The following is a 17110-nucleotide window of genomic DNA, read 5'->3' as shown; positions in this document are numbered from 1 at the left end:
ATGACTATTTTACCCTTTTGTATTATTTTTTGTTGAATTCAATGTTTCTATTTATAAAATATCCAAACCAACTTCTTGAATAATTATATATATATATATATATATATATATATATATATATATATATATATTTGAGAAGTTCGTATTTCAGGATTGTGGACAATACATGGATCAAATAGAGACCTTGGGCTTCAATGTAATGAAGTTTAGACTCTATTGGAGGTGTATGATGTTGGATAAGTGATTTAAACATTGGATTGTTCGATAGAAGCTGAGGGGTAAATTGGAAAAGGTTATGTTTCGGGCTTCTTGCAAAAATTAAGGATTTTAGTTCGAGATGTTTTTAGTCGTAAGTATTAAGATAGAATTGTAGAGCTCGTCGGTACCTTTACATGGATATAAAGATCCTCGAAAACGAAGTTGAAACGAAGAAGTTATGGTTATTTGAAGTTAAGCTGGAAAAGGGAGTCTGGCAGTACGTTGGGCGTACACTAGGTAGTACGTTGGGCGTACTGCCTGAAGGGGGACGCGTTTTTGGGGGGGTTACGTTGGGCGTAACTTATGGTACGTTGGGCGTACTTCCACGGTGTTAAAACCCTAATTTCGTGGTTTTGAGCCCTATTTAAGGACTCTAACCCCTTGGGGTCCTTCTTATCATCAGCCTCCACCATCTTGAGCCTCCAACTGGAAACCCTATCCCCCTAGAGAAAATATTGAGCCGTTTTATGTGTTTAGGGTACTTTTTGGAAGAAAGAGAAGTCTAAGCGTTTTGATTATTGGGGCTCAAGTTTGTAGATGCAGAGCTTACATTGCTTTTCTCAACTCCAGAATATATAAAGCTTGAAGCCTGCTGAATACTTCGTTAGATCTTGCTAGTTCTTAAGTTTTATGCCTTTTGGACCCATAATCTTGGTATATATGAGTTTTGCTTACTCTAGACCAAATGAGTTGTCCTTTCAGACGTTTTTGGGTGCTTTGAGTCATAAAAATGTCATCTTGATTCTTTCCTTTCACCATACAAGAGATATGAAGCTTGGAGTTGTGTAATAAGTTAGGATTTTGGTTTTGAGCACTTTCTTGCCATGCAAAGTCATAAAGTTGGAAACTTTGTGATTTAGAATGTCATTTGGATTCAGATCTGAGCTTTGGAAGAAAGATCTTAAGAGAATAAGTGCTTAATAGGAAATTAGATTTGTCTTGCGTACGTTGGGCGTACCTAAGTGGTATGCAACACATACAAGGCTGAAGTCAGGTACGCCATGCATACATATGGAGTATGTAGTGCGTACTCAGCATAATGTGGGCCTTGACTTTCTTTTACTTTGACCTTTGAATAGGGTTTTAACCAAGTTTGACCTAAGGGTATTTTGAGTAATTTGAATAGAAGTTTGAGATTTGGGTCCCGGTTAACGATATAGGTGACCTGTAGAGGCAGCATTTGGAGGAGTAATTTGTTCAGCTATCTTTCAGACTGCGAGGTGAGTTTTCCTCACTCTACTTGTGGGTCGAAGGCACCAATGACGGCCCACTAGATTATATATCCTGGTATATTGGATCGATGTTATGTTGGTTATATGATAGACCGGTAGCTATGTATGATTACATGCGTTCACTGATTATGTGTTAGATTGGTAGATCTATATGATTACATGCGTTCACTAATGATGTGTTGGACTGGTAGATCTATATGATTACATGTACTTGCTGGTTATTGATTGTTATTATATATGTCAACATGTTATGGTTTGTTGGGTTGAGACGGTCCTGCTTTTTGTTGAACGCTAAGATACCCCAGGCGGTCTGGATAGATTGATTGCCTGAAAGGCGTTCCAGTCAGGCTGAAGGCCCAGAGATCGGTCCAGATAAGTTGTAGGTCCTGCGAGGCGGTCGAGTCAGCCTGAAGGATCATATATGCATGTTGTTATCTGGTTGGTTGTGTGTGGTACTTTGGGGAAAGTCACTAAGCTTTGGCTTACAGTTTGATTATTATGGTTTCAGGTATTTCAGAGGGCAGGGGCAAGGCAAACGCTTTACCGTGCACATCATCTTGGATTTTATGTGTTTTACGATTTTCGGATACTGCGATTCATGATAGTAAATTTTGAGAACTTGTTTTATAAAACTTATGGATTTTTGGAATGGTTTTAAAAATGAAAATTTTGCCTTGATTTTTGGGATGTTACAAGTTGGTATCATAGCCTTGATTTGAGTGAATTGGATGAGCATTCGTGTGAATGCAGACTCAAACTAAGGATCTGTAAAAGTTTTCAAATTGTTTTCAAAGGTAACCAAAGAAGGATGAGATGTGTACGATCAACCGGAGCAAGAAAGTGTACCCCAAGATACCCAGACTGTTATTTTCTTATGATGATTATGATAAAATTGCATGCTAGTTTGTAGGCTAGGGATCCTCAGGAATTGCATGATAGAATTGTCTGGTGTGTGATGCCTAATAGCCTAAGAGGATCTCTTGTATGCTAGATGGAATTGACATCATTACTGTAGTTGCTTAGTGTGTGCATAATGGTTGTACATAATTAAGATTTTATAGCTTGAGAATGTTTGATTTAGCCTTATTTCTTGCTCCTCGTCCGGTTGTGGGCTTAGGGTAGAATCAAATATTCGGCTGTCTATGGAATCCATCGTTATGTATGATTAGTAGGAAAAAGCGGCTGTAAAGTTGGTGGAAGTTTCATGAGTGAGTGTGGTTGTAGAAGAAATCCAGCAAGTAAGGAATTGTTGGTTACTCTCGAGAGAGTGGATATAGCGTGTATGTGTATCCTGGATGCTTGGGCCTATTGGTTAGGAATTGTGTGTGAGGATCTTCCTGGTTTTTATGATGTTCTACTGTCAGTCGGTTTCATTGCTCGAATGTTGCTTGCCTTGTGCTTTGTGGGACACGTATTGATGTGAGTTAACTACTACATAAATATGTTAAGTTACATGCTACAAAGGTTAAATAATCTTAGAGTGAAAGAATTGGTCCTATTGTGCAGCTCTCGTCTGAGTCTAACCGTTATGGGGTTGAGTCTTTTAGCCTAAGATTATTTAAGTTTTGTTGCGTGCAATTGTATTCATGAAGTAGATAGCTGACATTAAGAGGAGTCTTCTTTCAGCCGATGGCGGAGTGATGTGGGGATCCTAGGAGAGCCTAGGAAGTGCTTTAGTGCGGGTGATATGTTGTTTAGCGGGTATTGGGAGAATTATTAGGAGTAGATGACTTAGAGGACTCGGGATGCTTCTTGAGGAAAGTATGGATGGGTGTGGAAGGTAGTATTGGGCCCATACTACTGGAAGCACAGGATCCATACTCGAATCGAGAGAAGTCACGGGGATTCTAAGGAACTGGTTGAGGGTAGATAGCATTGTTTGATACCATGATTCGTGGCAGTGTTTCTTTATCTGTCGATCTTTTGGTTATGGTTGTTCAGGCTGAGGATGAGTCTGGTGATTTTTTGGGCCTTAGTGGCCATGTTAGTTTGGGTTTAATCTCGGTTTTGAAAGTTAAGGCTTTCTAATGCTGCTAAGATTTAATGATAGCGATTTTCAATTTGGTCACCAATCGATCCCACACCACCATAATATCATATCTCTATGTGGGTGTGTTCTCATCTCCCTAAACTATCGAATCAGGAACACATACATACATTGAGCATCAGTTCTCTCTCTTTCTGGTCACTCAAACACCTCACCACCTTCGACAAACGTCATTCCTCTGGTAAACTCTATATTCACATCAAAAGTATGGATTTTTGAAAATTTGGGTTTAAGGTATGATTATGTTTATTGTGTTTTTTTCCAATTTCTAATTTCTCCATCAACTCTGAAGCATTACAACCTAATTGTGATGACTTGATTGGGATGATATTCAAAATGATTGTCCAAAATGAAAAATTGAACAAACCTAGGCCTTTTTGAGTTTGATAAATTCGATAATGGTAGCATGTTTTCAAATTTTATCTTTTTATTAGTAAAGATGAGTAATAAAATATGGTATTTGAGTGTATGGATCTTTTGTTTTCATTATAAATTAGTTATCTGCAGAGAGAGTTATATAATTGGTTGCCAAATGTGTGTGTTTACTGTCTGCAACAAAGATAAGTTAGTGTTCTTTCATTCCACTTGAAGTAACCTTGTTTGATTAGTGTTTCTACTTTCATTTTCTGCATACAAGCCCAAATGTTACCACTTAACACATGTAACAACACCTAATTATATAATGTTTTGATTGTGTTGTAAATATAGTGGTTAACGGCAGTCCACATGGCTAATTTTAAGCTAAAATTGATTTGTAGATGGAGCCCTGGAGATTCAAGATCTTTTCAAGAAGGTTGGTTAGGTTAGGATACTGAATTGGCTTAATTGCTATATTTCTATAGGAGTTCCCTATCATCCTTTTTCTTTCTTCTAATCCTAAAAAGATTAGACCCTAACTATTTGTTCTTATGCCTTTGGGACCTTTTTGCAGTTTGATACGGTTTTCCCTATCTCTCTAATTGATTCTTTTTAAAGGTTATTAGATTTTAGAAATTCACATTGTTTTAGGAAAAATTAATTATGGTGTCCATTTGATATATGTTTTACTCTGAGTTATGATAATAATTGTTTACATTTAGAAAAAAGAAAAAGATTATAGATCTATAAAGTAATACTTTTCCTTGTAAATCATGTTCTTTATTATTTTTTCACAATTAAATTTTGATTAGGTAATCTACCTTGTGTTCCACATGCTAATTGTCACATTTAGCTCAATGTAAGAGAATTTATAAAGCAAAAGTTGTCATTTGATCGTTCTTTATTGGAATAAAAAATATAGATTTTCTTCGAAATGACAAATCCAATTTATCATCAAAATAACCACAATTTTTTTCCTGTAAAAACACATTTTCGTAGCATATGATTATTCCAAATGCCCAAGGCTACCCTTCCTAAATGGAAACCAAATAGTGATAAAAATATTCACTCCAAATACTTTGAGATATTATAAATCCAACAAGATTTAACATAAGATGAACTTTAATTCTATTCCAAATACTATGAACCAAATTGATAAAATAAATTAAATTCTTTAAAATCAAAATCCTTTAGACCTAGGTGAGTTAGTCAATTTCGAGGTCTCGAAGGCCTTGCTCGAGGTAGTGCTAGTTGAGTCGTGGGACTCAAGAAAGAAGCGATTGTTATAACCGGCTCAAGGATTGCAGCCGGAGGTTGAGTGACTGGCAGATGGATTGGAATGTCACTATCTACGGTGAGGGCTATGTTCTTCCAACTTTCCATGTTCGGAGGAAAGAGAGATCAGACATGTAATTTTCAGAGTTGGATGTAGACCCAACATGAGGCTAGATGGTTGCGGTCTTTAGTGGTAGTATGACAGTGTAGGAATGCACAATAGGATTCTTGTGTTATGGTTGCCTTGAGATGAGATCAAGGGTCTGCTTTCTTTGGACATAGCCATGTCAGGTGCTGGTTGATGGTTTCAGGTGATCAGGGAAGTAAATCGGGAGTGACAACTTTTTTTGTATCTGATGTATCCAGACTATGAGAGTGATGCCTCTTATATATATGAATGATCCTCATGATGAATTGGTGGTTAGGGATTTATGGACGAGGTAATGGTAGTCCATTTGTTTCTAGATAGAGAATCGGTGCTATGAACGGACTGTCAGAATTATTGATTGTGCATCTGCATGGGATTCTTGATGTTAGAAGTGGTTATGATTGGAAGTTTCCGAGGTCTCCATATGAGATTCAGAATCTCTTTGGGTTTGCTTGGTCTTTATCTGGAAGATCATCTTGCATTGTGTTATACATTGCAAGAGTCAAGGATGGTATGTACCGATTCAAGATTTGGTCAAGTCGGGGGTGTAGAGCAAGTTGTCATCAGATGTATCTACTCATGAAATGCACGAGTCGTCTCGCGGCAGGAAGTGGTTGGTCAAGGAACTCGTTGTAGCCATTGGTTCCTTTTGGGATACTTATGAATATATCAGGAGGTGCCAGGGTCGCTCAGATTGAGTATCGGTTGTTGTGGGATTTTTCAGGTTGTTGTATAGATTGCTGTCTATAGCCTAAGCTGGGCAGCTGTTAATCGGTAAATCAGCTTCAGAGTTGGGCATGTTTAGCTCCATGTGTGTTTTGGTTCAGTAGTGTATTGGATCATTGGATTATGTATCGATGAGATCTGTTCAGCCTCAATCAAGGTATGGGATCTTGTTTCGTTTGTCCATGAGGATGTTTTTGTTAATGATTGAGGTTCGTCATTTCGTTAGATCTACTGGTACTTCACCCTTTGGGTAAGGTTGTGAGGAAAAAGTAACGCAGTAGATCCAAGGTTGATTATGGGTTCCCTTAAGGGTGTGTATTGTGGTAAGTTCATTAGATATTGTCATGCGGGGTGTATGTGGACTGGGCAAGATAGCAATGGAGCACTTAGTTTGAATTATATGCATGGTTCTTATTTGGGTTATAGCCTTTGAATTGGAACAAGAGTGTGACAGCCTATCCCATTCTCTAGTTGTGTGCGACCATGTTTTCGTTTGATTTTGCATTGGTAGCAGCTTGTGCTGTGAACAGAATTGTGCATGATAAAAGGGTATGTCATGTGTTGTGTTCGGTCAGCATTAAGAAGGATGTTGATTGGGTTCCTGCAAGATGGTGTATTGACGGTTAAGTATCTTTAGGCCCCTGTGGTGCTGGTGGTAAGTTTTCAGGCTAATGATGGAATGACGGCAAGATCGGTGTAGTGCTATGAGCTTATCGTTTTAGTGGTTAGAAAGTGTCACGGTGTGTCGTGAGCCAGTGGTTGTATGTTTCATATGGGTGGGACCTGGTATTCATTTGATTGAGACTCTTAGGTCTCAAGATCGTTAGTCTTATTGGCATGTTTGGGTGTTAGTGCATTGTTGGGAGTCAGGAGACTCCATTACCAGCTGGGTTGGATCTTAAGGATAGTAGAAGTTTGTTTCGGTGGATGTATTAACGGTACATCGGAAGTCGCTTGATGAATGTTTACAATTGTGGAGCCTGTTTTCTAGAGGGTGATTTTTTAGGGGTTGGTTTATCAATGTTGGGTATCAGTTTTGAAATCTCGAGTCATGAAGTTCGTTGTAAATGTCTCGAGTGTTTTGTCAGGTGGGTATACACCTGAGCTGATCAAGGATTTGGACACAACGTGAGAATTCTTGGATTGACCATCATTATACTCGTGGTGATAGCGGGTCGGTGATAACTTGTCGGGAATTCAAGTATGTATACAAGGTTTTCAGGCATGATTTTCAGAATTTGGAGTTTGGGGAAATTCACAATCAGGATGTTTTGAGTATTCTTTCTTCATGGTTGGGTGGTGTTCCTAGTCAGGGAACTGGGGGTAAATACAACGTTTGGATGATCATCGGCCCTAGGGTATGGTTTCTAAAGTTTAGACTGATCGGTTCCCGTCTCGGGGAGTATATTATCGTATTTGGTTTGCAATTGTAGTTCTGAGAGTTCCTGGCTGGAGTGGTTTTATCTTGAAGTTCTTATTTCAAGATTGTGGACAATAAAGGGATCAAATGGAGGCCTGGGTCTTCAATGGAATGAATTTTAGACTCTATTGTAAGTGTATGATGTTGGATAAGCGATTTAAACCTTGGATTGTTTGATGGAAGTTGAGGGGTAAAATGAGAAAGGTTATGTTTTGGGCTTCTTGCATAAATTAAGGATTTTAGTTCGAGATGTTTTTATTCGTAAGTATCAAGATAGAGTTGTAGAGCTCGTCGTTAGCTTTCCGTGGATATAAAGATCATTGAAAACGAAGTTGAAACGAAGATGTTATGGTTGTTTGAAGTTAAGCTGGAAAAGCGAGGGCAGTACGTTGGGCGTACACTAGGTAGTATGTTGGGCGTACTGGCTGAAGGGGGCGTGTTTTTAGGGGGTTACGATGGGCGTAACTTATGACTGGGCGTACCGCCGCAGTGTTAAAACCCTAATTTCGTAGTTTTAAGCGTCTACCCTCTTGAGCCTCCAACTCGAAACCTAGCCCCCTAGAGAAAATCTTGAGCCTTTTTATGGGTTTTGGGTGCATTTTGTAAGAAAGAGAAGTCCAAGCTTTTTGATTTTTGGAGCTCAAACTTGTAGATCCAGAGCCTACATTGCTTTTCTCAGCTCCAGAAGGTATAAAGCTTGAAACTTGATGAATACTTTATTATATCTTGCTAGTTCTTGAGTTTTGTGCCTTTTGGTCACATAATCTTTGTATATATATGAGTTCTTGAGCCTCCAACTCTAGACCAAATGAGTTGTCCTTTCACACGTTTTTGGGTGCTTTGATTCATTAAAATGTCATCTTGATTCTTTCCTTTCACCATACAAGAGATATGAAGCTTGGAGTTGTGTAATAAGTTAGGATTTTCGTTTGGGGCACTTTCTTGCCATGCAAAGTCATAAAGTTGGAAACTTTATGATTTAGAATGTCATTTGGATTCAGATCTGAGCTTTGGAAGAAAGATCTTAAGAGAATAAGTGCTTAATAGGAAATTGGATCTGCCTTGCGTACGTTGGGCGTACCTAAGTGGTACGCAACACATACAAGGCTGAAGTCAGGTACGTCATGCATACATATGGAGTATGTAGTGCGTACTCAGCATAATGTGGGCCTTGACTTTCTTTGACTTATACCTTTGACTAGGGTTTTGATCAAATTTGACCTAAGGGCATTTTGGGTAATTTGAATAGTAGTTTGAGATTTGGGTCCCTGTTAAATATATAGGTGACCTGTAGAGGCAGCATTTGGGGCAGTGATCTGTTCAGCTATCTTTTAGAGTGTGAGGTGAGTTTTCCTCACTATATTTGTGGCTCGAATGCACCAATGCCGACCACTCGATTATGTATCTTGATATATTGGATTAATGTTATGTTGGTTATATGATAGACCGGTAGATCTGTATGATTACATGCGTTAACTGATTATGTGTTAGACCGGTAGATCTGTATGATTACAGCACTTGCTAGTTATTGATTGTTATTGTATATATCGACATGTTATGGTTTGTTGGGTTGAGGAGATCATGCTTTGTGCTGAAGGCCAAGATACCAGGGGTTGTCCAGATAGACTAAAGGAATGCGAGGAAGTCCAGTCAGGCCGAAGGCCCAGAGAGCGGTCCATATAGGTTGTAGGCCATGCGAGGCGGTCCAGTCAGGCTAAAGGCTCATATATGCATGTTGTTATCTGGTTGGTTGTGTGTGATACTTTGGGGAACTCACTAAGCTTTGACTTACAGTCTGATTGTTATGGTTTCAGGTATTTCAAAGGGCAGGGGCAAGGCAAAGGCTTGAGCGTGCACGTCATCCTGGATTTTATGTGTTTTACGATTTTGGGATACTCTGATTAATGATAGTGACTTTTGAGAAATTATTTAGTAAAACTTATGGATTTTTGGAATGGTTTTAAAATTTTGTCTTGGTTTTTAGGATGTTATATATATATATATATATATATATATATATATATATATATATATATATATATATATATATATATATATATATATATATATATATAGTGAGGTTCAATAGAGAACCATTATTAACAAGGAACCAAGGAACCAATCGTGAGCGTCAGAAATCATAATGATCAACGGCCAAGGGAATGGATGTAAACTTCTATATTGGACGCACATACACCGGATTATATATATATATATATATATATATATATATATATATATATATATATATATGATCAAATAAGAAAGAGAATTTTGGTAGGAAGGTAAGAAATTTTCTATATACATATTAGCAAACAAACAAAATGAATCACTAGATGATTCAAAAGTAGAATTATTCACAATAAAAAATTCCCAAAAAACACCTTCATGATTCATTTTTAAGTAAATCAAGAAAAAAACTCACTTTTACGACAATTTTAGTGAATAATAACAAAATCATCGTAGAATGAATCTTCAAGATTTTTTTTCGAGAATTTTTTGTGTGAGTCATATTATTTTTGATTCATCTATTGATTCATTTGTTTTGTTTGCCAAAAAAAATATGCCGAAAAAAACTTCTTACCTTCCTAACAAAAAAAAATTTACCGTGTGTATATATATATATATATATATATATATATATATATATATATATATATATATATATATATAAGAGGTACATGCCCAAATGCAATTTGTACAATGAATTTATGCATACAAAAAAACCATCTTATCCGATCAACAAGTTATTGAATTATGCACGTTTTGGATAGGTCTTCCGCTCTCGTCTTCAAATTGAGCTGGTCAATAGTCAAAGAAGAATCGTTATTCCTCAAGTTCTGTCAATTGAATCGGTCAAGTGGAAATACTCTATAAAGCCGCCTTTAGCCACACATATATGTCGCAATAAAAGAACTAGAAGGCTTGATTGTGTTGTCAATGAATGATCCATGTAGCTTCGTTCTCTTATTTTAAAAATCTGACATTTATATGTTTGTTTGTTGTGCCTCTTCGGGAACAGACAATTCCATGTCCATCTCTTCAGCTTCGATCTATCTCTCTCACCATAAGAAACACTAATCGATTCAAACCATTGTATGTTCATTCCTCTTTAGTTCCTTTGGATTCCCGTATAATCTAAAGGGGTATGCTTATTTTCTCTGATTTTATTTTGTTTTGTATGTTTATGTTCAGAATCTCGGTTTTGAAAGTTAAGGCTTTCTAATGCTGCTAAGATTTAATAATAGCGATTTTCAATTTGGTCACCAATCGATCCCACACCACCATAATTTCATATCTCTATGTGGGTGTGTTCTCATCTCCCTAAACTATCGAATCAGGAACAAACACATACATTGAGCATCGGTTCTCTCTCTTTCTGGTCACTCAAACACCTCACCACCTTCGAAAAATGTCATTCCTCTGGTAAACTCTATATTCACATCAAAAGTATGGATTTTTGAAAATTTGGGTTTAAGGTATGATTATGTTTATTGTGTTTTTTTTCCAATTTCTAATTTCTCCATCAACTCTGAAGCATTACAACCTAATTGTGATGACTTGATTGGGATGATATTCAAAATGCTTGTCCAAAATGAAAAATTGAACAAAGCTAGGCCTTTTTGAGTTTGATAAATTCGATAATGGTAGCATGTTTTCAAATTGTATCTTTTTATTAGTAAAGATGAGTAATAAAATATGGAATTTGAGTGTATGGATCTTTTGTTTTCATTATAAATTAGTTATCTGCAGAGAGAGTTATATAATTGGTTGCCAAATGTGTGTGTTTACTGTCTGCAACAAAGATAAGTTAGTGTTCTTTCATTCCACTTGAAGTAACCTTGTTTGATTAGTGTTTCTACTTTCATTTTCTGCATACAAGCCCAAATGTTACCACTTAACACATGTAACAACACCTAATTATATAATGTTTTGATTGTGTTGTAAATATAGTGGTTAACGGCAGTCCACATGGCTAATTTTAAGCTAAAATTGATTTGTAGATGGAGCCCTGGAGATTCAAGATTTTTTCAAGAAGGTTGGTTAGGTTAGGATACTGAATTGGCTTAATTTCTATATTTCTATAGGAGTTCCCTATCATCCTTTTTTCTTTCTTCTAATCCTAAAAAGATTAGACCCTAACTATTTGTTCTTATGCCTTTGGGACCTTTTTGCAGTTTGATACGGTTTTCCCTATCTCTCTAATTGATTCTTTTTAAAGGTTATTAGATTTTAGAAATTCACATTGTTTTAGGAAAAATTAATTATGGTGTCCATTTGATATATGTTTTACTCTGAGTTATGATAATAATTGTTTACATTTAGAAAAAAGAAAAAGATTATAGATCTATAAAGTAATACTTTTCCTTGTAAATCATGTTCTTTATTATTTTTTTCACATTCAAATTTTGATTAGGTAATCTACCTTGTGTTCCACATGCTAATTGTCACATTTAGCTCAATGTAAGAGAATTTATAAAGCAAAAGTTGTCATTTGATCGTTCTTTATTGGAATAAAAAATATAGATTTTCTTCGAAATGACAAATCCAATTTATCATCAAAATAACCACAATTTTTTTCCTGTAAAAACACATTTTCGTAGCATATGATTATTCCAAATGCCCAAGGCTACCCTTCCTAAATGGAAACCAAATAGTGATAAAAATATTCACTCCAAATATTTTGAGATATTATAAATCCAACAAGATTTAACATAAGATGAACTTTAATTCTATTCCAAATACTATGAACCAAATTGATAAAAGAAATTAAATTCTTTAAAATCAAAATCCTTTAGATTTTTTTTTTTTTTAATTTCAAATATGCTAATGGTTTTTTGTGTGATTATTGCGTCCAAGGCTGGTTGTTCCACCGTCATTTTTGGTCATTTGTTTAATTGCTTTTAAAAAATCAACCAACTAAGGAAATAAATTCGAGGTCTCCTAAAAAAGATTAGTCGAAAGAAAACTATTTTCACCTAGCCATAAAACTACTAACAAGTAACTTCAAAATCAAAAAACCCAAACCATATAACTACTAAAAAGGACGTACGTATTGTCTATTATTTTAAACATCATACATACTATTTTTTTAACCCAAAACAACAATATAAATTTATTCTTAACCAAAAATAACAACATACTTTTATTTTTTACAAATAAAAGCAACATACTAATCGTCGTCCACCCCATTGTGTTTGGTGATACTTTCCAAAACATTGTTTCTTATTTTTAATATGACATATTTCCTCTAGCAAACTAATCATTATCCGTCGAAAAAAACTAATGCTTAGTGATACTTGCCAATACATTGAGTCTTATTTTTAATATGACATGTTTCCTAAAACAAATTAATCGTTGAATTGAAACTAATCATTGTCCGTCTGAAGATGACATGTTCTCATTCAAGCTGAAGAGAAAACAATTTCCAGTTCGATTATGTTTCGCATTGACAATTAACAAAGCTCATGTACAAACAATTCCAAATGTAGGTATTTATCTTCCAGAATCGGTTTTCTCGCATGGCCAACTATATGTGTCATTATCCAGAGGGATATCACGTATCAATACAAAAGTATTAGTGAAGTCTGACGAACAATTCAACGACAGTGAATTCTATACATCAAATGTGGTGTATATATAAGTGTTGCATAATTAATAATGCATAATCAAACATGTGTTCATGTACATTTGTAAAAAATCCCAATTTTTGATTTTTAATTCTTATTGATTCTGTTTCTACTAGCATGACTTTTATTGATAATTGTTTAGATGTAGTAAATTGTATGCGCAAAATAACTAATCTCCTGTACAAACTAATTTATTTAAAAACTATTCGCACCTGTTGTTTGGCGCGAGTAAACAGTGTGTGTGTGTGTGTGTGTGTGTGTGTGTGTGTGTGTGTGTGTGTGTGTGTGTATATATATATATATATATATATATATATATATATATATATATATAAGATATGTTATTATTTCTGAAATACAAACCTTTTAAACATATAAAATATTTTTATTTTCTTTTTATAAAAATTAATTGAATGTAATTAATGTCATATTATTCATATGTTTAACTATTTTAGCATAATTAATTATTAACTAAGAGACGTTTGTTAATTTTGCTTTAAAAGTTGAAGTATTAATTAAGGAATATATTCAAATTTTGATAAAACTAGTTAAGTTTTTTAAAATTTAAATATAAAAAGTTTATATCGAACCAATATAAAATTTATCGTACGTAAAACTAAAAATATGTTTCAGTTTTGATTTCATAATATAAGTACAGTAAAACTTATGTTAATTTGATATTAACTTTTGACATTTAAATTTTAAAAAACTATTTAGTTTTGTCAAATTTTGAATATATATTTATATTTTATATGTTTATAATCTTAAGGGTTTTTTTGCAAAATATTTGTAAACTTAAGGGCTTTTTCGCAAAAAATAATTCATGGTAATTTGGAAACCTGCTATTACAGGTAAAAAGAGCAAAACTGACAAAAAAAAATGACAAGTTTGCGGCATAAACGAACCAAAATTTTGTCGAAGGGTAAAACAGACATTTTCTGCCAAACTTAAGGCTTTTTATGACATTATCCCTATATATATATATATATATATATATATATATATATATATATATATATATATATATATATATATATATATACCATGCAAAATCCAAATTAAACATAAATCAAAATTAAACAAAAAACCAAATCAAACATAAATGTTTGATAAATCTATCCAATTATATTAATCAAAATTGTTTTGTTTTCGATGATATTGCTATAATTAAATAGATTTTCAAAATCCAATGATCTAATATGAAAGAATGAAAGTATGATATTATGATAAAAAAAATCAATAAAATTACATTGTTATTTCTTGTATTTTAGCATGAATTGTGTGCTTATATGGATCACATTACATGTATACAACGTGATTCGTTTACATACCATGCAAGTACAACACGCTTATCTATCAATACCCTTATGAACTTATCTAACAGAACACACAAAAAAAATCAGAATTTGAAAACTTTCCAAGAAATACCTTGAGCTTCCTTTTCATCCAACAATCCCTACACATCTTCAGAAAAACAAATGCAAATTTTCAGCATTAGTTTTTCAAGCATATCAGATTTCAGATGAGATTATAGGCAAAGAAATTGAAATTAATGTTAGCATCCACAAACCATAGCAAACATGTTAAGAGAGAACATTAACAAATGAGTACATATTAATTGCTTATTATTCTTGTTTCATGATTTCAGTCAAGCATTTTATCAAACACATAGGGTGCATGTAAAACTACAAATAAAAAGTTTGTTCAACTAATATTATAGGCAAAGAAACCAAAATTGATGCTCCAAATCTGTAAGAGTTTGAAAGGTTACCTTTATAATGATCAATTACATACAAGCACTTCATTTGGGGGTTGTTCCTTGTCAATTCCGGCCAACCCGGCAATCCTCGGCACCATATGCTGTCTATTACCATCAGAACACCACCATAACCCTTATGCCTCTAGTTCTCACCATCTATCTAATCTATTTTGTTCCTCTAACTGAAATCGATGAACACACACACGAAGGTTGTATATCGGAGATGGAGGCAAGCAGAGGTTGCAGATTGGAGAGTGAGTGGGATGGAGAAGGGGGCATGCGAGGGTGGTGGTATGCGATAAGGACATGCATAAGTCCAACGAGGTGCAAGGGAGAGAATATGTGTTCTTTGATAGCTGTAGAAAATAGAGAAGATGTTGTGCATGAAAAGAGAGGAGAAAAGAGTGACGAGGGTAGAGGGTAGAATGTGCCTTTTTTTTCAGATGTAGTATGAGGTCTGAGAAAATAAGAGGATATTTTTTATTAAGTAGAAAAAAAATAAGATCCTATCAAATGGTCTGAATCTGAATTTTTAAGAGCATACCTCTTAATTTTCCAATTAAGAGGTTACTAAGCAGCCCCTGAATGTGTAAAGGTTGAGTAGTCATCAATGGTGATTGGGAAGGAAGTCCGTAAGTGATAAGGTTTTCAGCAGTGTTTTAAAAACTGGTTCAAGTCGGTCGGTTGAAACGGTCGGACTGGAACCGAGGACAAGAGAGGTTCAACAACGATCGACTTTATGTTAAGTTTTAGACCGGATTGAACCGGTGTGATAGAAGCGATAAAAACCGTTTGAATCGGTTTATTGGACTTGAATAGTAAAACTTCACTTAGCCCATTAAAAAACAATATATTTCCAAAGAAATTGAATATCTCAATCGATTAGGTTATCTAAAGTGTACACTACTCGAATGCTTACGCACACCACTGTCAGTTGTAGACGGGCGGTTGAACCGGTGGTCGAACCGGTTGAACCGTGAATTGTTAGTAGACCAATTCAACTAAAAACCCGATTTTAAAACATTGGTTTTCAGAGGGATGGTCGTCCGTGGTGTAGGGGATGGGGTGTGGAATGACCTCTTTAATTTATTTTTTACTAAGAATGTAAAACGACTAATAAAGAAAAGTTTTTAGAAAAAGTATGGTAGCTAATAAAATCAAAACAAAACTAATCTATAAAGATGATGTGAGTTTAAAAAGAATAAAGGACCAAACATGCAAAATCATATCGACTATTCTTGTAGTTTACTAATTCATATTTCGTACTTGTTTCAAATATAATTTAAATTTTAAATATTTATTAACGATTTAAAGGGATATTATCATATAAGTCGTTACATTTTTTGAAAAAATTATCTTAAAAGACGCTACTTTGTTATCTTTTTAGAACAACAAAGATTCCATTAAAAACTAGCAAGAAGTTAGAAATAAAAACAGAACAATTACATTAAGAAAATAGCCAATTTGAGATCTTGAAGCCACCCTACCCTATTCAATTCACCATTTCTAGGCCTACTAGACACCAAACAAAAAGAATGGGAGACAATTTTACCAAATAACAAAGCTTTTTTAGGTTTCTCCTTACCAAAGAGAAAATCATTCCTAAAAATCCAAGTACAATACCAAAGAGTGAAAAAAAACACGCATCCAAATCTTTATGTAAATTCTAAAATCTCACAGAAGAAAACCAAAAATCTCAATCATCAAATGAATCAAAGGTCGGAATTTGAATATCCCACCACGCCCTCAAATTAAGAAATAAATCAGCAAAGATCGAGCAACCAAAAAACATGTGATTTATATACTCAATCATCGCGTCACGTAGCATGCAAGTCGCCAAAGGAATATCTAAACCTCTACTAGTAAGGTTAGATATAATAGGAAGTTTATTTAACCCTGACAACCAAATAAATATGTTAACTTTAATAGGTACTAATTGAAACCATCGCGTCGGGGTGAGACTCGTAATCAAAAAATTTATGTCAATATGAGACCACACATAAGCCATCGAGAAATCACCAGACCCTAACAAATCCCAAATCCACCTGTCTTTGGGCGAAAACATCAAAATTGTGGCAAGCATGTTAAGTATCTACTCATATTGAACCCATGAGCTCCACCTCTAGGATGATGCTTAAAAGAAGATAACAACCTATCCTGAATCATTTTAGACGAGACATAACTTATAAAAAAAAAACGCTAACGCATAAAGTCTCGGGAACCTATGTTTAAACGTAACATCTCCGAGCCACACATCT

At 34.8% G+C, this 17110-nt stretch overlaps 1 long non-coding RNA gene across 1 annotated transcript; it reads right to left on the bottom strand.

The window, feature by feature from the left end:
• Window positions 1-14295: 14295 nt before the first annotated feature.
• LOC145117158 (uncharacterized) lies at window positions 14296-15295 on the bottom strand. The gene is made up of 2 exons (XR_013712530.1): window positions 14865-15295; window positions 14296-14557 (listed from the first exon to the last, which is right to left on the bottom strand). It is a non-coding gene; the product is annotated as an uncharacterized LOC145117158 (long non-coding RNA).
• Window positions 15296-17110: the final 1815 nt, after the last annotated feature.

Source organism: Lactuca virosa, chromosome 5 (genome assembly GCF_052849685.1).
Source record: "Lactuca virosa cultivar CGN04683 chromosome 5, Lactuca_virosa_CGN04683_v6, whole genome shotgun sequence".
In the NCBI taxonomy this organism is placed as follows: Eukaryota; Viridiplantae; Streptophyta; class Magnoliopsida; order Asterales; family Asteraceae; genus Lactuca; species Lactuca virosa.
The sequence above is the reverse complement of the archived record's forward strand: the minus strand, read 5'-3'. Positions and strand labels throughout refer to the sequence as shown.